At 43.1% G+C, this 27,644-nt stretch overlaps 1 long non-coding RNA gene across 1 annotated transcript; it reads right to left on the bottom strand.

The window, feature by feature from the left end:
• LOC147362753 (uncharacterized) lies at positions 1–24,357 on the bottom strand. Its single transcript, XR_015135799.1, has 4 exons — positions 24,263–24,357; positions 5,828–6,019; positions 4,913–5,054; positions 1–1,593 (listed from the first exon to the last, which is right to left on the bottom strand). It is a non-coding gene; the product is annotated as an uncharacterized LOC147362753 (long non-coding RNA).
• Positions 24,358–27,644: the final 3,287 nt, after the last annotated feature.

The raw sequence follows: 27,644 nt of genomic DNA, 5'->3' as shown, positions 1-27,644 counted from the left end.
TGGGATTCCAAATGGGTTTATTGTTTGAATTTGTATTTTGGAAATGTTAAAACCCCAAATAAAGATGGTCGTCTTTGCATCCTGGGCTTTGGGTTGCGCGTTCCCAGAGGGGAACTGAGAGCAAGGTAAAGAAGGTAATAATAATCACATAGGTGGTATTTACTGAGTCCAGAGGTGCCCAATGTTTTCTACAGTCCCCCCCCACCCCCACATCATCACTCTAAGCATCTGCTGGGGGTGTGTCGAGCCCCACTTTACAAGCAGGAAGCCAGCCAGGGATCCTCACTGGGGTCCTGACCCCTGAGGGCTTGGCTCCGAGGTCCAAATGCTTTCCTCCAGCCAGGTTGATGTTCAAGGACAAAAGGAGGGAGTCTCTGATCCAGCTGCACTTCTGAGCCCCCTCTGAAGCCTCCTTTTGATGAAATGAGCGGGTTTCCTTTTAATCCGGTTAGTTTTGCTAGTCTGATAAGATGCAGTTCACCCTGATCATCAGAGTCACCGAGACCCATAAATAAAGGAAAGATCATTTAAAAATAAATTACAGACTGAAAGCCGGGAAAGCGCAATCCTTGGCTTGTTGCTCTCCAGGCCCTCCATAAATCTGTTGTCTTTTCGGCTCTGCAGTGGCCAGGGTCACAGACCGTAAAGAGCTTCCACAGAGAAATCTGAAAAATCCCAGCAAGATGGGGCATGTGGGAGTCATCAGAAAGGCATTTGTATTCTCCGCCATCAGCCCGGGTGGAAGGAGGCAGCCCTCAGGCTGGCTGGGCAGGATGGGTGGGTGCAGACGCAGAAAAGCCAGCTGCCACCCTGTCTGCTGGGACTTTGAGCACCACAAAGAGACCCCAGCCCCCAAAACGCCTGGTGCCTGACCTACTTCCACAAAAAGGAATGACATTTCCAGTCTCACTGCAGCATGAAGCTACAGTCCCTTTGGAGAGGGGACCCAGTGACCTCAATTCATCAGATTGAGAATGAGTCTGATTTTAGATCTTGTTTTCCCAGAGAGATCACAGTTGAGTTGGGAGAGAGGGGCGCTAGAATGGGTCCCAAGGGAGAGCACAGGCCAGGGCTGAGGAGCAGCCATGGTTGGGGGCTAGCCATGGAAGGTGAACAGGACAAGCTCCCCAGGCCCTGTGGCTGCCCCTGGGTCTAGCCAGGACAGCAGGGTGGGGTGTGGTGGCTTCAGGGAGCCTTAGCATAGTAGACAAAGTGGTATCAACAGCTGTTCCCCTCCTCTCCCAATCTGTCTTCTCTGGTGGTTGTGATGCTCCAGTAGAGGAGTGTCCTCCAACCTCCTTCTCAGAGAAGGTCACAGGGGTGGGCATTTTCTTGGCACCTGAGCTTGGCACAGCTCCAGGGGAATAGCCCAAGTCTGCCTCCAGGACTGAGTCAGGACACCCTCCTCTTCTTCACTCACTTGTCACAGGCAGCAGGAAAATTCTAAGAATTTATGACTCCCTGGAGAGGCACAGTGACATCAGATCATGGCCACTTCAGTTGCAAGTACATTTCGAGATGGTCGGGATAATAGCTTTAAACTCGGGGGTTCTTCATGTCTCAGAGAATGTGGTGAGAGCCAGGGACTCTGTCCTGTGAAAGGAAAGAATATGGTGACATTCATCCAACCATTTGTGAACAACCTCAGAGGTTCTGCAGTCCTGATACCCATCCATGGACACCCCCTTGAGGGCTCATACCAAAGCTGAGGAACCCTTGTTCTGTTCTAACCTCATTTCACAGATGGTTGACCAGAAAGACGGGATGACTACCTCCAGGTCTCAAAGCGAGTGATTTTACATGAAGGCCCATTCCTGTCTCCTTTCTTCCTGGAAAAACTGGTACAACCACCTTCTAACTAGCTTTCTACTTCCACTTAGCCTATCTTATGCATTCTCCACACCCCAATAAAATACCCTTTTTTCAAATACAAATCATATTATGAAGCTTGGCTGCTTAAAATCCTTTAATGATTCTCCATTACCCTGAGATAAGACCCAACACCTTTCACGTGACTGATTAGCCAGGGTACCACATGACATCTCAAGAAGAGAGGCAGATTATGTTGTGACACCTCCTTGGGGAGGTCCACACCCTGCCTGCAAGACCCTCACAATCTGGCTTCATCAGCCCTTCCAGCCTCATCAGGTTCCAGGCTAACTCCAGCTGTGCTGGTCTTCTTTCATATGACTCCAGCAATCCAGGGCCTTTGCACAGCTTTCCCTTCCTCTGACAAATTCCTCCTTCCTCTCTTTACTCATCTACCTTGTATTCATTCTCCTCTTCCCTACTTTGCCACTTTTCAAGAAGGCCTTCCCTGAGTTTAGCTTCCCTGAATCAGTCAGGGTCTAGCCAGAACCTGGAAACCATGATGTGTGGGTGTGTGTGTGTGTGTGTGTGTGTGTGTGTGTTGGTCAGTTGTGTCTGACTCTTTGTGACCCCATGGACCATAGCCTGACAGGCTCCTCTTTCCATGGAATTCTTCAGGCAAGAATACTGGAGTGAGTAGCCATTCCCTTCTCCAGGGGATCTTCTCAACACACGAATCAAACCTGAGACTCCTACACTGTAGGCAGATTCTTTACCATCTGAGCCACTAGGAAAGCCTGGAAACCATAAAAGGTTTCCATTCAAAGAGAAGGTATTTAATCCAAGGGATTTGTTACACAGGTAATAAAAGGCTGAAATGGTTTTTAATCATTGACATTGAGTTAATTCTCCTATTACCAGAACCTAATAAGAAGCCAGCTGGCAAGGGAGTCTGGGAAACATGGCCCAAAGACTTCTAGCCCCAGCATCACAGAACAGATGATGGAACAATTTTGATGGAGAGACCAAAGTAAATACCAAGCACAAATCCACAGCACATGGTTTATCCGTTGACCTCTGCATTCGTCTAGAGGCCCTGTGAAGGTTGGCCCAAGCGTCTCCATCCCGGGGCTGGCACAGAGCCTGAACAATCAGCACTCAATAAGATCTTTCTGAGCCCAGCTTCCACAGCAGCAAAGTGGAGCTAAATCCCTCTCCAAAGAATTGTCGTGATGACTGCTAGGATGAGGGACGTGACAAGATGGGATCTGTTCAGAGTCAGGTCATGACCAAACATGAGAGCCTTCCATGGACAGTGTCTGGCTTCACCAGGAGCCGTCTTCTGAGCTTGTTTTTTTTTTTTTAAACAGCGTGTGAGGATGCTGAGGAAAGAGTGTGAAGTCCACTCACTGCCTATCTTCCCCTAAAGAATTTCTAAAGCTCCTTCTGCCTATTTTTGTCCTGCGGTGCTTGAGTGGTTATGTGGGTTATCACCTGTGACAAACATTTTTATATGAGTGTTGACATTTCTGGTGTTTCCTGATGGGACAACATCACGTAGGGAGCCCTGTGGAAAGAAGTCAGCAAACATTCTGACCGCGGGGTGTTAAGGGTGGGGACGGCAGGCAGTGAGAGGATGATCTGGGCCCGGCATTCTTAGCTGGTGTCCAGAAAGCTGTGAACACAGTGAATTCCTTCTGCAAATTCACCAGGCAGCTTGTATCACAAAATATTTCAGAGATGAGAGCGTTTTGCAAGCACCAAGACACCTGATCAAAGCTGTGTCTGAACATTCCCTGTGGGTGTGGAATTCCTCAGGAGTCAGTTTGAGAGGCTGGCTGTCACCTTGTCATCTTCCTTGAGGAAAGGCCCTGGACCAGGGAGTTCAGAGACTTGAGTTTTGGTCTCTTCTTACTGGCTGCCTCCAGGAGTTTGGGAAAATCCCTCCTCCTGCCTTGGTCTTGATTGGTTCTCATCTGAGCTATACATGTGAATCATTAGGGTCACTTACTTCTAGAGATCTGATGAAATTGCTTGGGAAGCGGGTCCTCCTGGATGTTATTAAACTTCCAGAACGTTTGTGCTTCTGGGGATGAGAGCCACTGTTCAAGACATTTCAGCGTTCATCAGAATCACCTGGAGGATCTGTCAAGCACAAGCTGCTCAGCTCCCTTCCCCGAGTTTCTGATTCAGTGGATCTGGGGGAAGTCTGAGAATCTACCTTCCTAACAAGTTTTCAGGTACTACTGATGCTGTCCATCAATGGTCACATTTTGAGAAACCCTACTCTAGCCCAAGGTGATGCAGTGGTAAAGAATCTGTCTGCCAATGCAGGAGACTCAAGAGAGGCAAGTTCAATCCTTGGGCTGGAAAGATCCCTTGGGGAAGGAAATGGCAACCCATTCCAGTATTCTTGCCTGAAAAATTCCATGGACAGAGGAGCCTGGCAAGCAACTGTCCATTGGGCCACAAGAGTCAGACACAATGGAGCACACACACATATACACACATGCATTCTACTCCAGTGGTGCCCATGGTGGGGGGATTTTTGCCTCCCAAGAACATTTGGAGGATGTCTGGAAACATGTTTAGTTTTCACAATTGAGAAGTAATGCTACTGGGACCTAGTGGGCAGAGGCCAGGGATGCCGCTAAATGTTCTACGGAGCACAGGGCCTCTCCCCCAAACAGAGAATTATCCAGTATAAAATGTTAACAGCTTTAATGCATCTGCAATATTAATGTGCCCATGAATTACCTGGAGATTGTGTTGGATTGAAGATTCTGAGAGAGTCAGTCTAAGGAATGGCCCAAGATTTTGCATTCTATAAACTCCCAGATAAGCGATGCCCAAATGGCCAGTCTTCCAAAACTCAGGTACTTCCACCACTAAAGAGGTAATCTCCCACAGCCTAGAATATACAGCCTAGAATATACTTCCACCACTAAAGAGGTAATCTCCCACAGCCTAGAATATACAGAATATCTGTATATTCTGCTAATGTATATTCTGCCATTCACTTCTCTGTCCTTTCAGCCTACAATATGATGACCACTGGCGTGGGAAACTCTCAAAAAGTATCAGAAAGACTTAAGACATTCACCATGCATAAGCTGAGCTGGCTTCCCCCACATACCACCATCTTGGTCAGGAAGTTCTTGAGAATTAGGATCTTGGCCAGTCCTTTTATATTTCCCCCAAAGCTGGACACATAGCTCGGCACTGGTTAGGAACTCTGTATATGTCTGTTGTACAAAATTAGACGGACACAGTAAGAGCTAGCATTCTCAGAATGGCATATTGTCATTTTCCTAGCTACTGCTGCTGACCTCTCCTTCCGAACAAACCCTTTTCCAGGTCTCAGTGCTTGTCATTTGCCAAATGTTTCACTAGTAGGATCTTGCCTAATATTTTTCACAAAGATGTGAGGAAAGCAATGTCCATCCCCGCTTACAGATGGGAAAACTGAAGTGAAGAAAGGTGTGGAGCTAAGCTGGAGGAAGAGCTCCTGTCCTGGCTATGCCATGCCAGCCCATTCCAGATCACCCAGGCAGCTCTTGGTTCCTGTCCTCCTGCACACCCCCAGGACCCGCCCTTCTCTTCATCATGGTCATGCCTTCTCTCCTTTCTTGTCCCATCTTCTCTGCCTTTCATTTCCTTCCACCCCACATATGAGACAACCATCTCCTCTGCCTAACTGGCTTTCTTTTCAACCTTTTTGTCTGGGACTGTCTGGGATGAGGGCTTCCTAAAATGACAACCTGAGGCATAGAACCTCTTCAACTAATGAAAGAAAATCAAGGTCCAGCCTTATTTGCTGCCCCTTTTTCACCCTGTTCCACCAGTCACTTTGGGTGTCGCCACTGGAGAGCCAAAGATTTATAATCCCCAGTGCTTCCCCCTCAATATGGTGCTAGAAAGGAAGTTCATTTTCAAAGATTTCGATCAGATCCCTGACACTTGGTCTTCCAGCCAGTACCTGCTCCTTCTATCTCTTTTGCCAGTTTATCATACTTACGTCTGATTGCTGAACGCTGAAGGGCTCCAGGGCTCCATCCTCTGGTGTCTTCTTTTCCATCTGCACTCACTTCACAAATGATCTCATCCTGTCCCCACTGATGATCAACCAATTAATATTGAAAGCAACAACCTCTTGTGTGAACTCCAGACTGATATATCCAAGAATTCCTTAACATCACCAACTCGATGTCTAACAGGGAAAAAATATTTGTTTATATCCAAAACCAAAATCTTCACTGTTCCCCACTTCCCCATACAAACAACTCCCATAGTTATTCTCATCTCTGTTAATGTCAAATTCCTTCTATCTTTGTAGAAATCCTTGTCTCCTCTCCTTTTTTCACAAGTCTAGTTCAAACTTGGCTCTGTGTTTGAAATATGAGCATCTACTTCTGTTACCTCTACTTTGCCATCCTGGCTCAAACCATAGCATCTCTCACCTGGATAATTCTACATCCTATATGGTCTTCCCACCTCCATCCTTGTCTTCCCACAAACTATTCTCCAGAAACAGAGAGTGCAATTTGTTTATCATGTGTAGTGACTTCATGGTCACCCTCCAAAAGATATGTCTATGTCTTAATATGACCAAGATTTTATGAATATAATGTTATTTGGGAAAGGGATCTTTGCAGATGAAATTAAGTTAAAGATCTTAAAATGAGATCACCCTGGATTTACCCAAGTGGTCCTACATCCAGTGACAAGTATCCTTAGAAGACAAAGAATTGAAGACACAGACGCACAGAGAAGAGGTGATAATAGAGACAGAGGCAGAGATGAGAATGGTAAGGCTACAAGCCAAGGAACACCTGGAGCCCCTGGAGGCTGAAAGAGGCAAGGAAAGATTCTCCGCTAGAGCCACTGGAGGGCACGAGGCCCTACAGATGCATGCCTTCGTTTTGGATTTTGGGACTCCAGAACTGGGAGAGAATACATTTCTGCTGCTTTAAGCCACCAAGTTTGGCAACTCTCAGAATGTCATACATTGTATAAGTCAGGCCACATTCAACGTCTGATCAGAATTCTCCAACATTATTCCATTTCATTTTGAGTAAAATCAGGTTCTCTGTATGAGCTGAACTCCACTGATTTTCTGACTGCATCTCCTGCCGCACTTCCTTTTGTCCATCTACAGCACCAACACGGACTCCTTGGTGTATTTTGATGGCTCCATATAGTGGCCCACCTCAGAGACACTGTACTTCCTGTTTTCTCTCCCTTGAATAGCTTTTCTCAGATGTCCATGGCTCACTATGTCACTTCCCTCTGCTGTCTCTTAGAGTTGCCTTCTCCCATCACCCGCTGGCTCATTCCTCATCACTTGCTTTATCCACCTTGTGCCCTTCATAGCACAAGGCACCATTTAATACAATACTTATCAGTCTGGTTGGCTATCTATCTCTTCCAACTAGAAAGAAAGAGGCACAACAATAAAGGATTTGTTTTTCTTCGTTTGTGTCCACAATGCAAGCAAGTATCTGGTATATACAAGGCGCTGAGCAAACATCTGCTGAACGGACACCTCTCACCATGTAATTCACTCACCCTTTCTCAAGCCTTAGTGACAGTAACAGGACCCGGCAGGAAAAAAAAAAAAAAGGCATATACAAAAGCACAACTCCATAAGATCCTGCAGTGTCTTGGAAACGGCACAGAGCCCCCTGTACCTGGAGCATGGAGTACAAACTGTGAACAAAGGGGCAGAGATGAGCAGAAAGGATTGGCAGGAGGGAGGCCAGAGGGGAAGCTTAGGCAGGTTCTGAGTATGTCATGATTCATGTCAAGGACTTTGAATTCCTTCATTATCTTTGAAAAACATTTTCCAAGAAAAAAAAATCACTTTATTTAGTTTTTAAAAAAAGCAAGGGAGCTAAATATTTCTTCAAAATGTCAAGGTTATAGAGAACCCTTCTGATTATCTCGGGCTTCAGGTCAACTTTCTCAGTTTTCAGGTCTGAATTTTGAAGCCCCAAGAGAAAAGGATTGTTATGCAAAATCAAGCAGAAAGCTTCTGAACGAGGTGCTATCTGCTGATTCCTGCTCCAAGATTCCTTCTTGTTCTAGGAGAGAGCCTCTAAAAAGCAAGAAATATCCAACACAAGAAAGGCAAGCAGAATTGTCTGCTGATGATCGTTCCCAGAGCTAGGATAGGAGGGCCCTTCTTAAAGTCACCTAAGTGCTTGGACTTTAGGCTGAGAAGACTCACAGATGGGACTTGGGTTGACCCTTCCCTCTGCTGAGTTCTCAGAACCTATTCAGAACTGTGGTCCAGTGTAGACACTTCCTTGCCTGCACCTGCTCATCTCTTCATTTTAATCTCCTGTACTGAGGTACAGTTATGGACAATAAGCCTCTAATAGGCAGTGGGTACAGTTCAATTACTCTGGCTGTTGGATGACTTTGGCTTTGCACCTGTGAAGAACATCTCCATTAACCCTCAAAATTTCCTCCTGGATCTAAGTGATCCATCCTTTCCTTGCCCTGAGGGCCGAGAAAACCACTGATGGACTATTTGTCAGTTTTAATCATGCAGATTAATTTACATTTTCTAGAATGCTGTATAAATGGCATTATCCAAAATATGTTTTCTTTTTTTGCCTGACAGTTTTTACTTAGCATATTATTTTGAGATTCATCTAAACAGTTTTGTGTATCAGTAGTTTATTCCTTGCCATTGTGGAAGAAGCATTCTATTGTAAGGATGTGCACAGCTTGTTTCTCACTCACTCATCAGTGAACATTTGGGTTATTTCCAGTTTTAAACTATTACAAACAAAGCTGCTTTGAACATCGGAATATAAGTCTTTTGTAAACATGTTTTTATTTCTCTGAGGGAAATAACTAGAAATGGATGTTATGACATACACTTAACTTTAAAAAAAAACCTGCTAATCTGTTTTCCCCAGTGTGGATAAATTTCACATTCCCATCAGTGATGTCAGAGTATTCCAGTTACTCCTCACCCTCATCAACAGCTGTTATTGTCAGTCTTGTTCATTTTAGCCAATATAGAGTGTGTATGGTGGTGGTCGTTTAGTCGCTAAGTCACATCCGATTCTTGCAACCCTATGGACTGTAGTCCATAGGATTTTCCAGGCAAGAATATTGGAGTCAGTTGCCATTTCCTTCTCCAAGAATGTGCATACTGGTACCCTATTATTTTTACTTTGCAATTTCCTTATGCCCAGTGATGTAGAACACCTTGGCATTTGTTTTTTGTGAAGTTTCTTTTCTTCTTTTGTGAAGTGGGCTTCAAGCCTTTTGTCTATGAGTTGTTCACCCTCTTCATTTTTAATTATAAGAGTTTGTTACATCTTCTGGATTCAAGTCCTTTGTCAAATACAGGTTTGCAAACTTTTTCCCAAGCTGTGGCTTAAATTTTAACTTACCATTCTAGATTTTTGAACAGTTCCTAGTTCATAGAAGGTGCTCAATAAAATGTACTGAATGGGGTGAGAAATCCAGATGATGCTGTCTAAGATCAATGTGAATCCTTTTCATTGTCCAATATTCATAGCAGCACTATTTACAATAACCAAAACATGGAAACAACCTAAGTGTCCACTGACAGATGACTGGATAAAGAAGATGTGTGTGTGTGTGTGTGTGTGTGTGTGTGTGTGTGTGTGCAATGGTGGTGATATGCATATATATATGCAATGGACTATTATACTCAGCCATAAAAAGTTATATAATGCCATTTGCAGGAACATAGATGGATCTAAAGGTTTTCATACTAAGTGAAGTAGAATGCTCAAACTACTGCACAATTGCACTCATCTCACACACTAGTAAAATAATGCTCAAAATTCTCCAAGCCAGGCTTCAGCAATACGTGAACTGTGAACTTCCAGATGTTCAAGCTGGTTTTAGAAAAGGCAGAGGAATCAGAGATCAAATTGCCAACATCTGCTGGATCACCAAAAAAGAAAGACAGTTTCAGAAAAACATCTATTTCTGCTTTATTGACTATGCCAAAGCCTTCGACTGTGTGGATCACAATAAACTGTGGAAAATTCTGAAAGAGATGGGAACACCAGACCACCTGATCTGCCTCTCAAGAAATCTGTGTGCAGGTCAGGAAGCAACAGTTAGAACTGGACATGGAACAACAGACTGATTCCAAATAGGAAAAGGAGTACGTCAAGGCTGTATATTGTCACCCTGCTTATTTAACTTATATGCAGAGTATATCATGAGAAACGCTGAGCTGGAGGAGGCATAAGCTGGAATCAAGATTGCTGGGAGAAATATCAATAACCTCAGATATGCAGATGACACCACCCTTATAGCAGAAAGTGAAAAAGAACTAAAGAGCCTCTTGATGAAAGTGAAAGAGGAGAGTGAAAACAATGGCTTAAAGTTCAATATTCAAGAAACTAAGATCATGGCATCCGATCCCATCACTTCATGGCAAATAGATGGGGGAACAGTGGAAACAGTGGCTGACTTTATTTTTGGGGGGCACCAAAATCACCGCAGATGGTGATTGCAGCCATGAAATTAAAATATGCTTACTCCTTGGAAGGAAAGTTATGACCAACCTAGACAGCATACTAAAAAGCAGAGATATTACCTTGCCAACAAAGGTCTGTCTAGTCAAGGCTATGGTTTTTCCAGTGGTCATGTATGGATGTGAGATTTGGACTATAAAGAAAGCTGAGTGCTGAAGAATTGATGCTTTTGAACTGTGGTGTTGGAGAAGACTCTCGAGAGTCCCTTGGACTCCAAGGAGATCCAACCGGTCCATCCTAAAGAAGATCACTCCTAGGTGTTCATTGGAAGGACTGATGTTGAAGCTGAAGCTCCAATACTTTGGCCACCTGATGAGAATAGCTGACTCATTTGAAAAGACCCTGATGCTGGGAAAGATTGAGGGCAGGAGGAGAAGGGGACGACAGAGGATGAGATGGTTGGATGGCATCACTGACTCGATGGACATGGGTTTGGGTGGACTCCAGGAGTTGGTGATGGACAGGGAGGCCTGGTGTGCTGTGGTTCATGGGGTCACAAAGAGTCAGACATGACTGAGCGACTGCACTGAACTGAACTAAACTGAAGTAAGTTAGACAGAGAAAGACAAATCATATTGCCTTTAAGTGGAATCTAAAAAACAGTGATACAAATGAACTTATTTACAAAACAGAAACAGACTCACAGACATAGAAAAAAAAGAACTATAGTTATCAAAGAGGAAAGATGGGAGAGATAAATTAGAAACTGGGGGTTAAAATATACATCTCCTACATATAGATAATCAACAAGGACTTACTGTATAGAACAGAGAAATATACTCAATATCTATAATGGACAAGAATATAAAATAATGTATATGTGTGTTTATATGTGTGTGTGTGTGTATAATTGAATCAATTTGCTGTATACCTGAAAGTAACACAGCATTATAAATTACTATGTTTCAAAAAAATTTTTTAAAAACAAGTAAGACTCCCTCTCTATCCCACTACTGATGACATCAGATCTGAAAGCTGACAGACCTGAACTTAAATCTCAGTGTCACACTTCTTAGCTGCATGACCTTGGACTATGTCCTTGAACCTCAATTTCTTCTCCTGGATAATGGAGATAAAAACATGTGTATCATAGGATAATATCAAGATCACAATATAATAATAAATATAAAGTGCATCTGGAAATGAATAGAGCAAAGAGCTGACTACAAAAGTAGGGAGGCTCTCCAACACTGTAAGATATGAGGGTTTCATGTGCGTTGTTTTATTTGTTTTTTTAGTATATAACTACTTAACACAATGTAGGTGGTCAAAAAACTAGTTGCTGTTCATCAACATTATAATAAGACAAAAAACAGTGTGCACCTCCACAGATGTGACAAAAGAGGCAAAGGTCCTGAGACTGCAAGTGGGAATTTGAACTTTGATTTCAATGAAAGAGTACTCTTGGTTTGCTTGGCTGTCTTGGTTCAAAGACCCAACCAGTCAACAGTTCTGTAAGGAGACTGGAGTGAAGCTTTTTTTAAGCTTTTCCCGAATGCACACCCCAGTCCACATACACCGCCTCAAGGACTCTTGAGTCAAACAGGGCAGGATTCAAAGCAGGGTCAAGGGTCAGGGAGAAGTCACGGATGGTTTTGTGCCCGTGAGAATCAAACATACCAAACCTCCCTCTTTCTGCTGCTGTTCTATATACCAGAGAAGATTTCAACAGCTCTGCTGTGATTCTGCCAAGTTTTCGGAGCTAAGACCAATTTAAATAAAATAAACTAAGGAAACAGCACATGAAACTTACCTTCATCCATTCACTCACCCATCCTCTAATTCATCTCTGTTTCTCATGTTAGTTGCTACTCGCTTCCGTCCATTGATCCTCTATCTAGTTAACATGTACTGAACACTTGTTATTGTCTAGACAATGTGAATACAGAGATGCACAAGCTCAAATCCTTGAGCTGAAAGAATTTCTCATCACACTAAAACAGCAAATACTAATTTACTTTTTATAAAATAATTATTGAGAACCAATTCTTCTCCAGGTTCGGCATTAGTCTCTGGAATACAACATCAATTATGATAAGCCTGGAACTTGACCTCATGGAAATAACATTTTTGTAAGGGAGAGAGTATTAAAAAACATAAACAAAAGAGTAATAATATGAGTTTGTTCATCTCCATACACAAACTGATCATGCTATGGAAAACAAAAGAAAACAGGCCTTGATCTGATAAGGTCCCCAGACATAACCATCAGTGTACATGTAATATGGCTTCCCTGGTGGCTCAGATGGTAAAGAATCTGCCTGCAATGCAGGAGACCCAGGTTCGATCCCTGGGTCGGGAAGATCCCCTGAGAAGGGAATGGCTACCCGCTCCAGTATTCTTGCCTGGGAAATTCCATGGACAGAGGAGCCAGGCAGGCCACAGTCCAGGAGGTCACAAAGAGTCGGACACAACTGAGCCACTAACTCACACTTTCATTTTCAATATGGAGTCAGGAGCATAGAAACAGGTCAAACAGTAGCATAAAGACATAAAACAGCAAAATACAGCATGTGGTACAAACCACTCAGTTTCTTCAACAAAGAGATTGCAAGGAAAAACAGCAGAAGGAAAGGGGACTGAAAAGTTAAGACGTAAGAGGCCTGTGGACCTAATGAAATGTGTGGATCTTGTTTGAATTCATATTGAACAAATCTAACATAAAGACTAGTTATGAGATAACCAGAGTTTTGAACACTGACAAAACACTTCATGATATTAAAGAATTATGATTTTTTAATATGGTAATAGCCTTGTGACTATTATATAAATTTGGTCTCCTTTAAAGATGTACACTGGCATAATTATGGAAGAAATGAGATGAATAATATGATGTTTTGAATTTGCTTCTACAGAATCCAGTGGGGGAGGGATTGCAAAGAATAGTTAAAACAAGGTTGGCCATGAATTGAGAATTATTGAAACTCCATGGGAGTTCATTATTTTCTTCCGTTCTTCTATTGGTTAGAAATTTCCCATAATGACAAGTTTTTTTTTTTTAAAGAAATAAACAGTATGCTCCCAGAAATAAAATTGCCGGGTATGAGTGTTTCCAAGGCATTTAAAATGTATTGTCAAATTGTTTTCCACAAAAGCTGTAGTAATTTATGGCCCCACATGAGAGTGCTGAGGATATTATATTTTTCAGAGACTATATCATTGTTTAGATAAATGCAGGAACATGTATTTCTCATTTGCCATGTATTTAGAAAGACTAATGGCCTATTATGGGATATTTTAGCCCAGCCATGACCACACACCCCAAGCACTTATACCTGAACATCAGGGGAAAAAATATCAAGGAGTCAGTCAAGTTCAGCATGACAGTCTCGCAAACTCAGATGTAAACAAATCCACATTCTGCTAATGGGGAGCTTTTGCTATTCCTGACAGCATTGCAGAAGATCTCTTGGAATGTCCATTGAGATATTTGTTTAATGGGAAAATCTGCAATTGTTTCTTCTCAATGAAATCTGGTTACCTTCAAGAGCCTTCTTCACATTAAGATGAAGAAAAGAAAAATCAATGCCTAGGCTTTCCTGTCTAGCATGAAAGAGAGTGTTCCGCTGTAGGGTAATTTTGAGCTCCTATAATCTTCCAATCATGTTTGATTGCAGTGCCTCTTTCCTGTCTCAATATTAAGAGGATGGTCAGTGCTTTTCTGCAACCAAAACCAACTTTCAGATGAATCAACCACTTATTTCAATGTCTTGTTTATAAGCAGTGGCTCTTGGGCATGTGAAACACCCTTACCTTCAAGGAGGAGCCCTCCCCAGAACTTCTGCCTGACCAATAGTCAGCCAACACATAGCTGGTATCCATGACCTATCATATGTAGGTGACCCTTCAGCCACTGCGCAGGGACATCAAGAAGAGTGAGTGGTGATATTTGCCCTCTAGGACATCACCATGCTAGTGGGACAGTTACATGTATATGAGTGAAAAGTCATAATATCATGATTGAGCCACTCATTCATTCTCCAGATGCTAAATGTCAGATATTCTGCTAGACGCTCAGTGGTAGAGAGATGAATAAATCAGAATCCTAAAGGGAGGCATATGAGCAAAAAATTAAAATACCACTTGGGGAATGTAGTGTTAGAGAAATCTATCATGACAGTTTATTGCATAAAGGAGAGGTGAACTCTGACTAGTTCAAGGATACAACCTGGAGGATAAGAAGATTGGGCTGCTTTAAGGTTTAAAAGGTAAACAAGGAGGGGAGGGACTTCCAAGCAGAAAGAAGAGTATTTGGAAAGAGATAGAGACTTGAAAGAGTATAGTGGTTTGGCTGCAAGGTGAATTCATTTGGTTTGGATCAAAGATAGTGTGTGGGTAGGGAACTGGGTGAAAATGAGAGTGGGAAGTTGGAGATGGCACCTAATAGAGGATCTTGTCTGTATGCAGAGGTATGAGCTTAGTCGAACAAGTGATACAAAATCATTGTGAGAGGTGTTGTAGAGGTAGATAACTGGGCATGATGAAAGGGCAGAGATGCCCAGGGTCGGCCGCTGGAATGGAACAAAGTATCTTGATTGAATCAGGGAGGGATGTCAAGATGAGAATTATCCTGGAACACAGCAAACCAGGAAGTGAGGCACAGATCTGTACAGAAGAATTAATTGATACAAATCACTGATGTAGCCTCTCCATTATGCTATACTCCAAAGAGGACAGTATGGAAGAGGGAGTGGTGAAAATGTGACCTTAAAATTGAGAAACGTGACAAACACTAACTCACAGTGATCAAGGTCAACGTCAACAGGGATGAGTCAGGTCAATAGCATGTAACCCCTGATATGATGTGATGAAAATGGGACTTTTCCTCTGTGGTCTTCTTCCTGTTAGCTCATGACTAGTGGTAGTTTCAGCATGAGAAGGAAAAAAAAAAAAAAAATCAAGCAAATTCCACTACAGGGACCTTCTACAAAACAGCTGACCAATGTTTCCAAAACTGCCAAGATCATCAAAAACAAGGGAGTCAGAAACTATCACAGCCAAGAAGAGTCTGAGGAGATGAGACAACTAAATGCAGTGTGGCATCCAGGATGGCATTTGTGGATAAGAAAAGTCATTAGGTAACAACAAAGGAAGTCTGAATAAATTATAGACTTTAGTGAACAGTAATGTACCAATAAAAATGTGCCCAGTATTTTGCATCATGTACTCTGCATGTATGCTTATCTTCCCCTGTGAGAACTCCAAAATTACAACTCATTACTGAACAATCATCGACGGGAGAATGTTGGGTCCTACCTAGGAAAGATACCCCATGTCCAAGGGCAAAGGAAAAGCCCCAGCAAGGTGGTAGGAGGGGCAAAATCGTGTTTTTTTTTTTAATTTAATTTTATTTTTAAACTTTACAATATTGTATTAGTTTTGCCAAATATCAAAATGAATCCGCCACAGGTATACCCGTGTTCCCCATCCTGAACCCACCTCCCTCCTCCCTCCCCTCCCCTCCCTCTGGGTCATCCCAGTGCACCAGCCCCAAGCATCCAGTACCGTGCATCGAACCTGGACTGGCAACTCGTTTCATGTTTAGAATCAAATCCCATACCTGCCAGAGATGCTCAGAAGGTTCAAACAAAACTTGTGTGCACCAGGACCCAGAGACTCCACAGAGACTGAGCCAGAACTGTGTTTGAGCATCTCCTGTGGAGGTATTGCTGAAGCCTGGCTTGGAGAATTTTGAGCATTACTTTACTAGCGTGTGAGATGAGTGCAATTGTGCGGTTGTTTGAGCATTCTTTGGCATTGCCTTTCTTTGGGATTGGGATGAAAACTGACCTTTTCCAGTCCTGTGGCCACTGCTGAGTTTTCCATATTTGCTGGCATATTGAGTGCAGCATTTTCACAGCATCATCTTTCAGGATTTGAAATAGCTCAACTGGAATTCCATCACCTCTACTAGCTTTGTTCGTAGTGATGCTTTCTAAGGCCCACTTGACTTCACATTCCAGGATGTCTGGCTCTAGGTGAGTGATCACACCATCGTGATTACTCGGTCTCGAATATCTTTTTTGTACAGTTCTTCTGTGTATTCTTGCCATCTCTTCTTAATATCGTCTGCTTCTGTTAGGTCCATACCATTTCTGTCCTTTATCGAGCCCATCTTTGCATGAAATGTTCCCTTGGTATCTCTAATTTTCTTGAAGAGATCTCTAGTCTTCCCCATTCTGTTGTTTTCCTCTATTTCTTTGCATTGATTGCTGAGGAAGACTTTCTTATCTCTTCTTGCTATTCTTTGGAACTGTGTATTCAGATGCTTATATCTTTCCTTTTCTCCTTTGCTTTTCGCTTCTCTTCTTTTCACAGCTATTTGTAAGGCCTCCCCAGACAGCCATTTTGCTTTTTTGCATTTCTTTTCCATGGGGATGGTCTTGATCCCTGTCTCCTGTACAATGTCACGAACCTCATTCCATAGTTCATCAGGCACTGTATCTATCAGATCTAGTCCCTTAAATCTATTTCTCACTTCCACTGTATAATCATAAGGGATTTGATTTAGGTCATACCTGAATGGTCTAGTGGTTTTCCCTACTTTCTTCAATTTAAGTCTGCATTTGGCCATAAGGAGTTCATGATCTGAGCCACAGTCAGCTCCCGGTCTTGTTTTTGCTGACTGTATAGAGCTTCTCCATCTTTGGCTGCAAAGAATATAATCAATCTGATTTCGATGTTGACCATCTGGTGATGTCCATGTGTAGAGTCTTCTCTTGTGTTGTTGGAAGAGGGTGTTTGCTATGACCAGTGCATCCTCTTGGCAAAACTCTATTAGTCTTTGCCCTGCTTCATTCCGTATTCCAAGGACAAATTTGCCTGTAACTCCAGGTATTTCTTGACTTCCTACTTTTGCATTCCAGTCCCTATAATGAAAAGGACATCTTTTTTGGATGTTAGTTCTAAAAGGTCTTGTAAGTCTTCATAGAACCATTCAACTTCAGCTTCTTCAGTGTTACTGGTTGGGGCATAGACTTCGAACAGAGATCATTCTGTCGTTTTTGAGATTGCATCCAAGTACTGCATTTCGGACTCTTTTGTTGACCATGATGGCTACTCCATTTCTTCTGAGGGATTCCTGCCCACAGTGGTAGATATAATGGTCATCTGAGTTAATTTCACCCATTCCAGTCCATTTTGGTTCGCTGATTCCTAGAATGTCAACGTTCACTCTTGCCATCTCCTGTTTGACCACTTCCAATTTGCCTTGATTCATGGACCTGACATTCCAGGTTCCTCTGCAATATTGCTTTTCACAGCATCGGACCTTGCTTCCATCACCAGTTATTACAAGATGTTAATGGTAAGAGGAAACTGTATGCAGGTATGTGGAAATTCCTGAAATTCTTTAGGACCTTTCAGACTGTTTTTAAAAGTTATGTATGTTAAGTAAAAAAAGAAAGTCAGAAGACATAGCGAGGTCAATCCATGAACTTGATCCTGTGTGGGCTTACAGACAGGAGCAGTAAGATAATGGAAAGACACAGTGCGAGTTTGCTGCCTGGAGACAAGAGTTTGCCAGAATGGAAGAGGCACAGATTCAGGACCTCTGAAGAGGGGAGGGTCCAGGGTCAAGGGTAGGCTGAAAGGCATTAGGGATGGAAGGAGTAGTGAAAGTCGCTCAGTCGTGTCCGACTCTTTGCGACCCCATGGACTGTACAGTCCATGGAATTCTCCAGACCAGAATACTAGAGTGGGTAGCCTTTCCCTTCTCCAGAGGATCTTCCCAACCCAGGGATCGAACCCAGGTCTCCCACATTGCAGGTGGATTCTTTACCAGCTGAGCCACAAGGGAAGCCCAAGAATACTGGAGTGGGTAGCCTATCCCTTCTCCAGGGAATCTTCCCAACCCAGGAATTGAACTGCGGTCTCCTGCATTGTAGGCAGATTCTTTACTGACTGAGCTATCACAAAACCCCAAAGTACTGATCCTGTGAGCAGGAAGAAGTGGTGCTTTCCTTAAAGCATGGAAAGAATTTGGGTAGTTAAAGGTGGAGGCATTCTTTCTAGAAACTTTGAAAAATAGTGATGATATAAAGTCTTAAAAGGAGTGTTCCATTTGACTGGAAGGATCCCTACCTTTCCTATGTTCTATGGGGGCTGTCTTATGCTGAATTGAGCTGGGAGAAAATATTTTGGGGCACAAAGATGCAAAAAGGAGCAGGAGGTGGAATAGCAGAAGGAGGAGATATCATTTCACAAAAGTTTTCAACACACTCAGGACCTAGTTTTAAAATACTAATATTGTGGAGGAGATAATTACTAAGAGCATATTAATGGGAGGAAATGAATTCTAAACTCTCTCACAGGGATTTCTGAACTCAGATTACCTTTTTTTCCCCCTTACTGATGAAGTTTGAGAGATAGTCAATCATCCCTGGAAGAGGAAAAACTATCTTGACATATAGAGGTCAAGTATCACTCTAGAATTTTATAAGTAGAAACTGTTTGTTGAATGAATTAATGAAATGATAGCAATTGTCAGAAGTCTTAAGTACAACTGTCCATTACAGAGGCTTTGCAAGCAAACCTCAAAACTGATCTACTTTCTTCACTTATAAAAATCTGGTTCCAAAAGCTTGGTACATTGAACTATCTTATTAAAGGCAGTAAAGAAACTATTTCATTAAAATGATGCTATTATGTCTTTTTGCTAAGAGAAATAATTTTTGTTAAAAGCGAGCAATTAGCATAGAAAACAATGTGAATAATATGATCAAATTAGTGGTTTGCTTGTTTTTTCACCACACAGGTCCACCATAGTTATTCCGGCCAAGACTGCACACCTCCTGACATCACTGTAATTGGATCTTTAAATGAATCTAAAAGTTCAACAGGCATTATCCACAAATGCAACTCTTTCATTTAACTTCTGGCTTCGTACGAACACTTATACATTAAGGCAGACAGAGTGGGGGCCAGTGATTGCTGTTCAGAACTGAATGATGCTTCCAACAGTCTAGAACTTCAAACTGTTTTTATTCAAGTCTGAAATGATTAGCTCTAAGCAATTTTGACATCTATCGGGTGGTTATGAAAAGAAAGCAAAATTGGTCATGACTAAAAGGCCGGTTTCTGTAGCAGTTTACCACTCAGGGCACCCCTGTTGTCTCCCCAACCCGGAGGAGAGGAGAAAAGAGGAGGTCGGTAACGCAGCGGCCACTGGGTGATCAAACCCGTCGGAGGGCTGCCGTCCCTGAGCTGGTGTCCAGATAAATGTGGCATTGATGCTAGCCATCTGTCCACAGGTCATTGGGGACAGAAACTCAAAATCATTATCTCTAATGAATGAACATACAATGACAGTCTTGTGTGTGGCCGAGGATCATCACATAGGACCGTGGCAAGGGAAATCAGGCACTGGGTTAAGTAGTGCTAATCTTGCAAAAGAGAAGAGCAGGTGTTTGTGTGTGTGTGTGTGTGTGTTCCTTGATACTCCCTAATATCTGAGATAAGCTCCCAAGCGTGGTGTTTCCACTTGGCACCCTTGCCTTTTCTTTGCCCAGAAAAGCGCTGATATTTTGCAGAGATGGTTTGGGATGAGAGGTTTCTTAATGACACACTTTTTCTCCTCCAGCATGCCTGTCCATCTTCTCACCTCATTTTGGGTCTTTTGTGGGGCAGGAAGCTGTTTCACTTCCTCCTCTTTCTCTGCACGGTGACACACATATTTTAAAAGTTTGAGCCTGTGATGCCAGATATAGCATGATATAGCATGCCTCTAACTGAAATAGCAACTCCTTTTTCTGCATTCATGTCCATTGCTTTCCACGGTGAATCATAAATGACGCACATATAAATCATATATAAAACGCATCACAGAAATTCCATTTCCACTATCCAGGTATTTACTGAGCACATACTCTAAACCAAGAATGGAAAGGAATCAGGAGATGAGGAAAATGTTTCCTGATCTTATATACTTCACAGCTTAATGCAGAAGACCGATTTGAGTATAAGTAAGAAAATTAAGTTGGAGCCAATACAGAAATAAAAACACAATTGAGGAATCAGAGAAAAGAAGAAGTGGAAGGGGTAGGGGGATGCATTAGGCAGCTTATCTGTGCAAAGAACTTGACCTGAAGATGACACCGTGGCCTTGGTTTTTGACAACTTCGTTCCAAGGTAGGAATCATTGCCCTCTATTGCAGATGGGGAAGTTAAATCACAAAAGGGTGAAGTGAGAAACACAAGGTCACATGGAAAGGAAGAGGTAGATCTGGGATCTGAACTCAGGTTTCTCTGACTTCAAAACCCAGGCTGGTGAGAAGAGAGCTTCCGCAGAAGATGCCTTTGAGCTGGCAGAGTCAGCAAAGGCACATTTGTTCCAGAAGGAGGAGCCAGATGATTTGGGAGGTGAGGTCTGGACATCTGAAGCTACAGCACGCTCGATGGAGAATCAAGGCTGGGGGTGCTGGACACAGGCCCAGTGGCACGAAGCCAGGGGACTAGATTCCACTCATGTTAGATGCCTGGAATGCAACACTGAAGATTCTGGACCCTATTCTGTGAGCCCTGGGGACCCACTGAGTGAATCTGAGTCCAGGACTCAGTTAGGTCCTTGTTGCAAAGTGGGTTTTGTCCAGAGATACCTGGGCAGCAGATGGAGTAGACTCAGAAGGGTTTATTTGCAGACAGTAATAAAGACCCTGAATGACAATGAAACTCTTGGTGGCTGACCCCTGAGCTATGACCCTGAGAGCAAAGACCACCCGAGCTAGTCCTGTAGCAGTGGATGGGGCTAGAGAAGGAGCCGTCCCTCGTGGCAGAGGCTGCAGACACATAACTCAGATGGAGAAAACACTTAGGATTAGAAGGAAGGACTGTTAAGTGCATCACAAAATTCTTACATTTAGTGTTTCTTCTGGTCCAGACCCCTGGTCTAAAATTAGCCTTGGCGAGAAAACTGTGAGGAAGGCCGGTGGCCTTCAACACCTGGAGCACCAGAATCATAGAGAGTCATAGAGTCAGTTTTCATCAAAGTTTGTTGATTTCTACTAAGCCAATCTGAACATTTCAGAACAAATGGAATAAAATACTTTCCTATAGGCAATTAATTAATTGTATCACTAAATGCAGAATATTTTCTTTTAAATATGAAAACCAAAGGAGCATTATTCAAAGTTAAATATTCAGGGGATAAAAACAGGTACACAGTTACCAAGGAGCTTGTAAAACCACCCACAAAGTTAATGACAAATACCGTGTTGAGAGAGGGAGAGAGAAAGCCACAAACCTACTTTAGGGGCTAATACTGATGGACGATAGATAGTATCAGTAGCTTACAATAGGAAAGAACAATTCTTATCATCATAGAGAGGAAGGTAATGAATGAGCTCTTAGCATACATATAGGACGCGACTGAAGTGACTTAGCAGCAGCAGCAACAAAGTGCCCTGTGATTTCTTGTGTTTTTTGCTGAAAACTATGCTACAGGCAAAGGATTTTTTTTTCCCTCTTGAGTCTTTTCCTGTTGCCGTGATGTAAATATCAAGCTGGCAAAGGACTGACCCTGGGTGCCACAAGAAAGGGCATGAAAGTTTACACCTGTCCACCCTGCCATTGTTTGTCCACAGCTGGAGGTCAGTTGTCTGCTGACCTGGGTTCAGGATTTAAGGAAACAGTGAAAACTGGTCATTCTGCTTTTTCATATATGATAAGAATCTGGTTGCGTAGGGAAGAGGTACCCATTCAAGCTTTGAATACATGATTTGATTAAAATGGTTCTTCAAAATACAGATAGTACAATTAAGACCATTTCCATTATTTCAAACAGATCACTCAATTGAATTATATCTTGAAAATATTTTACAATCCTTAATCTGTAGCTTCAGGGGCAGAATATCACGTGTGTGTGTATGTGTATGCGCTCATATTGAGAATAAGATACCAAGATTTCTCATAAAGCTGAATTTTGGTGTAGCTTTGGATGATTTCCTAATGATTTTCTTTATTTGTCTGAAAAAAGAAATCAATGCTGCGATATTTTAAAACTGTATCTTAAACAACAAGCACTTGCCATAAAGCACAGGGAACTATTCTCAATATCTTGGAATAACCTATAAGGAAAAAAAATCTGAAAAAAAATAGATTATATAGGTATAAATAACCGAATCACTTTGCTGTACACCCGAAACTAACACAACACTGTAAATCAACTATACTTCAACAAAATAAAAAGTAAAACTATATCTTAACACAATTCAGTGGAATGAATACCTTTCAAAGCCAAATACTATCAAAGAGTTGTTGAGAAATCTTTCTGCAAGTTTCAACACTGAGCCTACCAGAAACATCGATCTAACTGGTATGAAAACGAACCAGGTACAAAATTACTGTTTATCATTGTTTCTTGTTCTACCTTGAGACCAGTTGCCAGGGAAACACCTGTTAGAGAAGGCTGTTCTGTAGCCTCTACGCTCCACTGAGTGCTTGGTATACAATAGTCACTCAGAAACACATCATTAAATACACAAGTGAACGGACCAGCCAGAGGATCAGCTCTAATATTCTGTGATAACAGGATCACAAAATAAAATACTCTCCATCTTTATTTCTAGTGGCCAGGTCCTATTAAAAATCTCTCTGCTGCCCTCCCTTCTCTCTGACTTCCTAGGCTCACTTCCAAAGCAAGATTATCCAGTATCTTTCAGGTACCTAAAAGGGACAAGCAAAGAATCCCTCGCCCCTCCCCCAGCTGGAGAACCTTCCTGCTAGTTGGTGGCTTCTGAGAAGCACTCCCGACATCTCTCAGAACTGGCATTTATTCCATGCCTAAAAATGACAGGCTCACAATAGATATTCCTTTGTTTGTTCTTGCTATTGTAAGTTAAGGAGATGGAGTCTTTGAATTTTTATCCCTAGATCTAATCTCTGCTGAGTTTTGGGGCTAGAAAGGCCAATCTTATTCTTGAGGAATTGGTGAATGGATACTTGAAATTATTGAACTCTTCTCAAAATAGTCACAACCTGCTTTGTAACCTACTCTAGAATTCAGCAAATCAACACCAGTCTATTCCATCTATAGCTCACAGAATTCTTGATTTGAAATGAAATGAAAAATAGACCATTTCCCAGTATTTAGCTAGACCTACAGTGCTTAGAAATTTTGGACAGATTACAACATGGACTCCAGAATAAAGTCTCTGCTGCTGCTGCTGCTGCTGCTAAGTCGCTTCAGTCGTGTCCAACTCTGTGCGACCCCATGGACTGCAGCCTACCAGGCTTACCCGTCCATAGGATTCTCCAGGCAAGAACACTGGAGTGGGTTGCCATTTCCTTCTCCAATGCATGAAAGTGGAAAGCGAAAGTGAAGTCGCTCAGTCGTGTCCGACTTTTAGCGACCCCATGGACTGCAGCCCACCAGGCTCCTCCATCCATGGGATTTTCCAGGCAACAGTACTGGAGTAAGGTGCCATTGCCTTCTCCCAAATAAAGTCTCTAGCATCTTTTAAACCTCTAGTAAAGAAGGAACTTGGTCTCAGATTCTTTAAATCATTAGCAGTGTTTGTGAATGTTTATCTCAGGGCCCACCCCGGGAACCTGAGCTAGAATAAGGCATGGGCCTCATTAGTCTGGAGATGCCAGGGTCTGAGGGAGAAGCCCATTCACCAGACTAGGTGTTCACCGGAGGAGCACTATGAAATGTGCTAGTCTCGAGGGAAAGGAGAATCTATCTTAGTGATAACATTTGCCTAGGGAAACCCTCATTGTCTCATCTGGAATTCTAATTAGACTTCAGTTCTGTTCCCTCGCATTCAACTTTGATAGGTCCACATGACTTTAGAAAGCACAGACTGATCATTTTAATCCTTATGTAAAGTGTTTTGATGGCTTGCTGTGCTTGGAGGCTAAGTCGCTTCTTTAGTATATGACTCTTTGTGACCTTATGGCCCTATCACAAGGGTCCTTACCTGTCACAATGGTCCACTAGGCTCCTCTGTCCATGGGATTCTCCAGGCAAGAATTCTGAACTGGGTTGCCATGCCCTCCTCCAGGGGATCTTCCCAACCCAGGGATCAAACCGGCATCTCTTATGTCTCCTGCATTGGCAGGTGTGTTCTTTACTATTAGCACCACCTGGGAAGGCCCTCACCTGGCATAAAACATCCTCCACCATTGGACAGCAGCTTTCCTCTCCAGAGTTCCAGCCTCATGCTTCGTGTTCTCTTATGCAGAACCACGCACGCCTCTGTGTGCTTGTTTCTATGATTGCCTTGGTCCTTGCCGACAGTTACCTAGCTGTGATATTTCAAAACTGAACAGGTGTGTCTTTCCACCAGCGGGAGTGGTCTTCTTTACCTCACCCATCTTGGTTCCTCAGGGCACCTGTGCTCACCTGGACAGCAGAGCCAGACATTCCCAAGGACTAGATCTGAGACCACCACAACCTCCCAAATCTGTAATTATCATTACTGCATATGAGTTTCCCCCCAAAATGCAGTGACGTGACTCTGCAGTTGTTACCACATGTTTGATGACATGTGAGGCTGTACCTCTTAGTGACACAGGATGTTTGGAGCTGATCTGGTCCCTAGCTAGCTTGGTGACATATTTTCTCACCATTCTCATATTCAGGATTCAGACTGAGCCCTGGAGTAGGTTCTTTGAGCTGCTGTAACAAATCAATACAAACTCTGTGGCTTAACATGACAGAAATTTATTAACTTTAGGTTTTAGCGGTCTGAAGTCTGAAATGAGTTTCACTGGACTAAAATCAAGGTATTGTCAGGTCCATGTTCCCTGTGCAGGTTCCAGGAGAAAAATCTATTTTCTTGTCTTTTCCAGCTTCTAGAAGCTTCCTCCATGATGTGGTTCGTGGCCCTACATCTTCTGACTCCTGTTCTACCATCACGTCTCCTTTTCTGACTTTGACCATCTTCCCTTCCTCTTTTTCTTGTAAGGACCCTTGTGATAACACTGAGCCAACTCAGATAATCCAGAATAATCTCTCCATTGGAAGATCTTTAGCCTAAGTACATATGCAAAGTCCCTTTGGTAGTATAAGTTAACATATTCACAGGATTTGGTATTAGTAGGTGTAAATCTTTAGAGAGCCTTTATTCTGCCTAGCACAGGTCCCAAAAGTTACAAGAAAGTATATATCATGAAACTTTGGATTTTCTTACAGTAATTTTAAAATTTAGGAAGGGTCACCTCTTGCCTGTTAGTCCTTCTCAATTATGAGCTCCCTGGGGGCAAGGCCCATTCTTGGCACGTGGTTGTCTGTTCCATGGACATTCACTGAACTGAAGTGCTGGCTTTTACTGAGAACAAAGAGCAGGGAAACCCTGCAAAAGTTGGGCTAAGAAATGACCTGTATGATCTTTTTCCAAACACATGACACTATTAAAGATACTTTAATTTCTCATACCATATTAAGCACTCTCTTTCTCTCATTCTGATCAGACCAGAATCTCTATTCCAGTTGCTCAAGAGGACCATGTTTCAAGCCTTCAGCTTTGTTCCTGGACAGAGCAAGAGATCCACATGGTCATTAAAAATAACAGCCTCAGTCAAGGACTTGGAACCACCCTGAAATGCCTGCCACCTGGAGTTGTCTTGGACTTGGAATGAAGGCTGCCGCACTGTGGCTTGGTCAGAACCAGCCCATCTCTCCCTCAGTGCCTTCAGTCCCAGGGCCCTTTACCTGCAGTGTCAACTTGAAAAATACATGCAACCTAAAAGTTGAGAGTTAGCCTTTATTCACTTGGCATGTTAGGACTCGAGCCTGGGAGACAGTCTCAGGTGACCCCAAGAGAGCTGACTTGGGGGAGGCAGAGGAGAGGCCAAGCTATAACACAAGTTTGCAGCAAGGGGCAGATAATCTGAATATGAAAAGATTACTGTTAATTAAGAGAAAACTAAATCTGTCACAGGAAGAGATTTAGCGATCTACTATGTATGGCAGGATGCAAGCGTCTGGACTTGCTAAAATCATTTCTTTCATATGCATCTAGTGATGTGAGGCCAATCCTGCTTTCTTTTTGTTCACATTTATTAACTGTAAGAGCTGGCAAATGTGGCGGATGGCCGCCTCTCACATCAGCTCCTTTTCACTTTCCAGGGAGGAAGTAGCTGTTGGTTTCCAAATAGCTGGCTTTGCCTCACCTGGGCTCAGAAATTTGCATTTGGAAAAGACTTGCTTACTGGTAGAGTAGAGAGCAGAAAATATTTTATTTCACAAGGGGAACTGAGCCACACACCCTGGCTAGGCTCGCTGTGGGGTGTCTAAAGGGCCACCTGGTTTGAGGAGATGCTCAGCAAGTCTGCCACTGTGCTCCTGAACTCTCAGTTTAGTTAGCCCCTCATCTCCCACAGACTCCTGTGGCCCCAGGGGGGATGTGCACTGTGCTAGGCTTGCCTTCTCTCCACAGTCCTGGACCCTTTCTCATTTAGGCCAGTGTACCCAGGCATCACCTCCTTTGTGTCTGCTTTGTAGGCATTAGCCCCTCTGCTGCTTTATTTCTCAGCATCTCTCCTCCATGGTGGTGGTCGGTGGGTGGCGGGCGGGGCGGGTGGGGGGTCTTCCCTGGTAGCTCAGCTGGTAAAGAATTCTCCTGCAATGTAGGAGACCCCGGTTCAATTCCTGGGTCAGGAAGATCCCCTGGAGAAGGGATAGGCCACCCACTCCAGTATTCTTGGGCTTTTCTGGTGCTCAGACAGTAAAGAATCCACCTGCAATGTGGGAGACCTGGGTTCGATCCCTGGGTTGGGAAGATCCCCTGGAGGAGGGAATGGCAACCCACACCAGTATTCTTGCCTGGAGAATCCCCATGGATAGAGGAGCCTGGCGGGCTACATTCCATGGGGTCACAAAGAGTCGGACGCAGCTAAGCACACACACAACACTCCTCCATAGGAGCCAGAACAGGGCATATGAATGCCAGAGTGTTATCTGACCTGCCGAGAGACTGGACAGATCATCACCATCTGGGGACCCACAACTGCATCTCAGACACTTATTTGCCTAAACTGCAAAATGGAGACAATAAGGCCTTGAAAGGACCAGGGCACAAGATAAATAAAATAGCAGAAATAAACAACCTTGCATATCACTTAAGACATAGCAGGTGGTTGATAAACGGTAGATTTTATTATTATCACTGTCACTGATATCATTCCTATCAGCATCATTTTATTCCAGTATGACTTTGGAAGCTAGAAGTCTGAAGCTTCAGGAATTAACTACAAGGCAGGTCCCTCCGCCATCTCCTCCCAGGCAGCATTCTGGCAACAGCTGCCACTTTCTTCACTTATTACTCGTCAGAGCTAATCTCTGGAAGAGTGGGATTA

Source organism: Bos grunniens, chromosome 11 (genome assembly GCF_055505025.1).
Source record: "Bos grunniens cultivar Pamir isolate PY7600 chromosome 11, Bosgru_T2T1.0, whole genome shotgun sequence".
Taxonomy (NCBI): Eukaryota; Metazoa; Chordata; class Mammalia; order Artiodactyla; family Bovidae; genus Bos; species Bos grunniens.
This window is presented reverse-complemented; position numbering and strand designations above follow the sequence as displayed.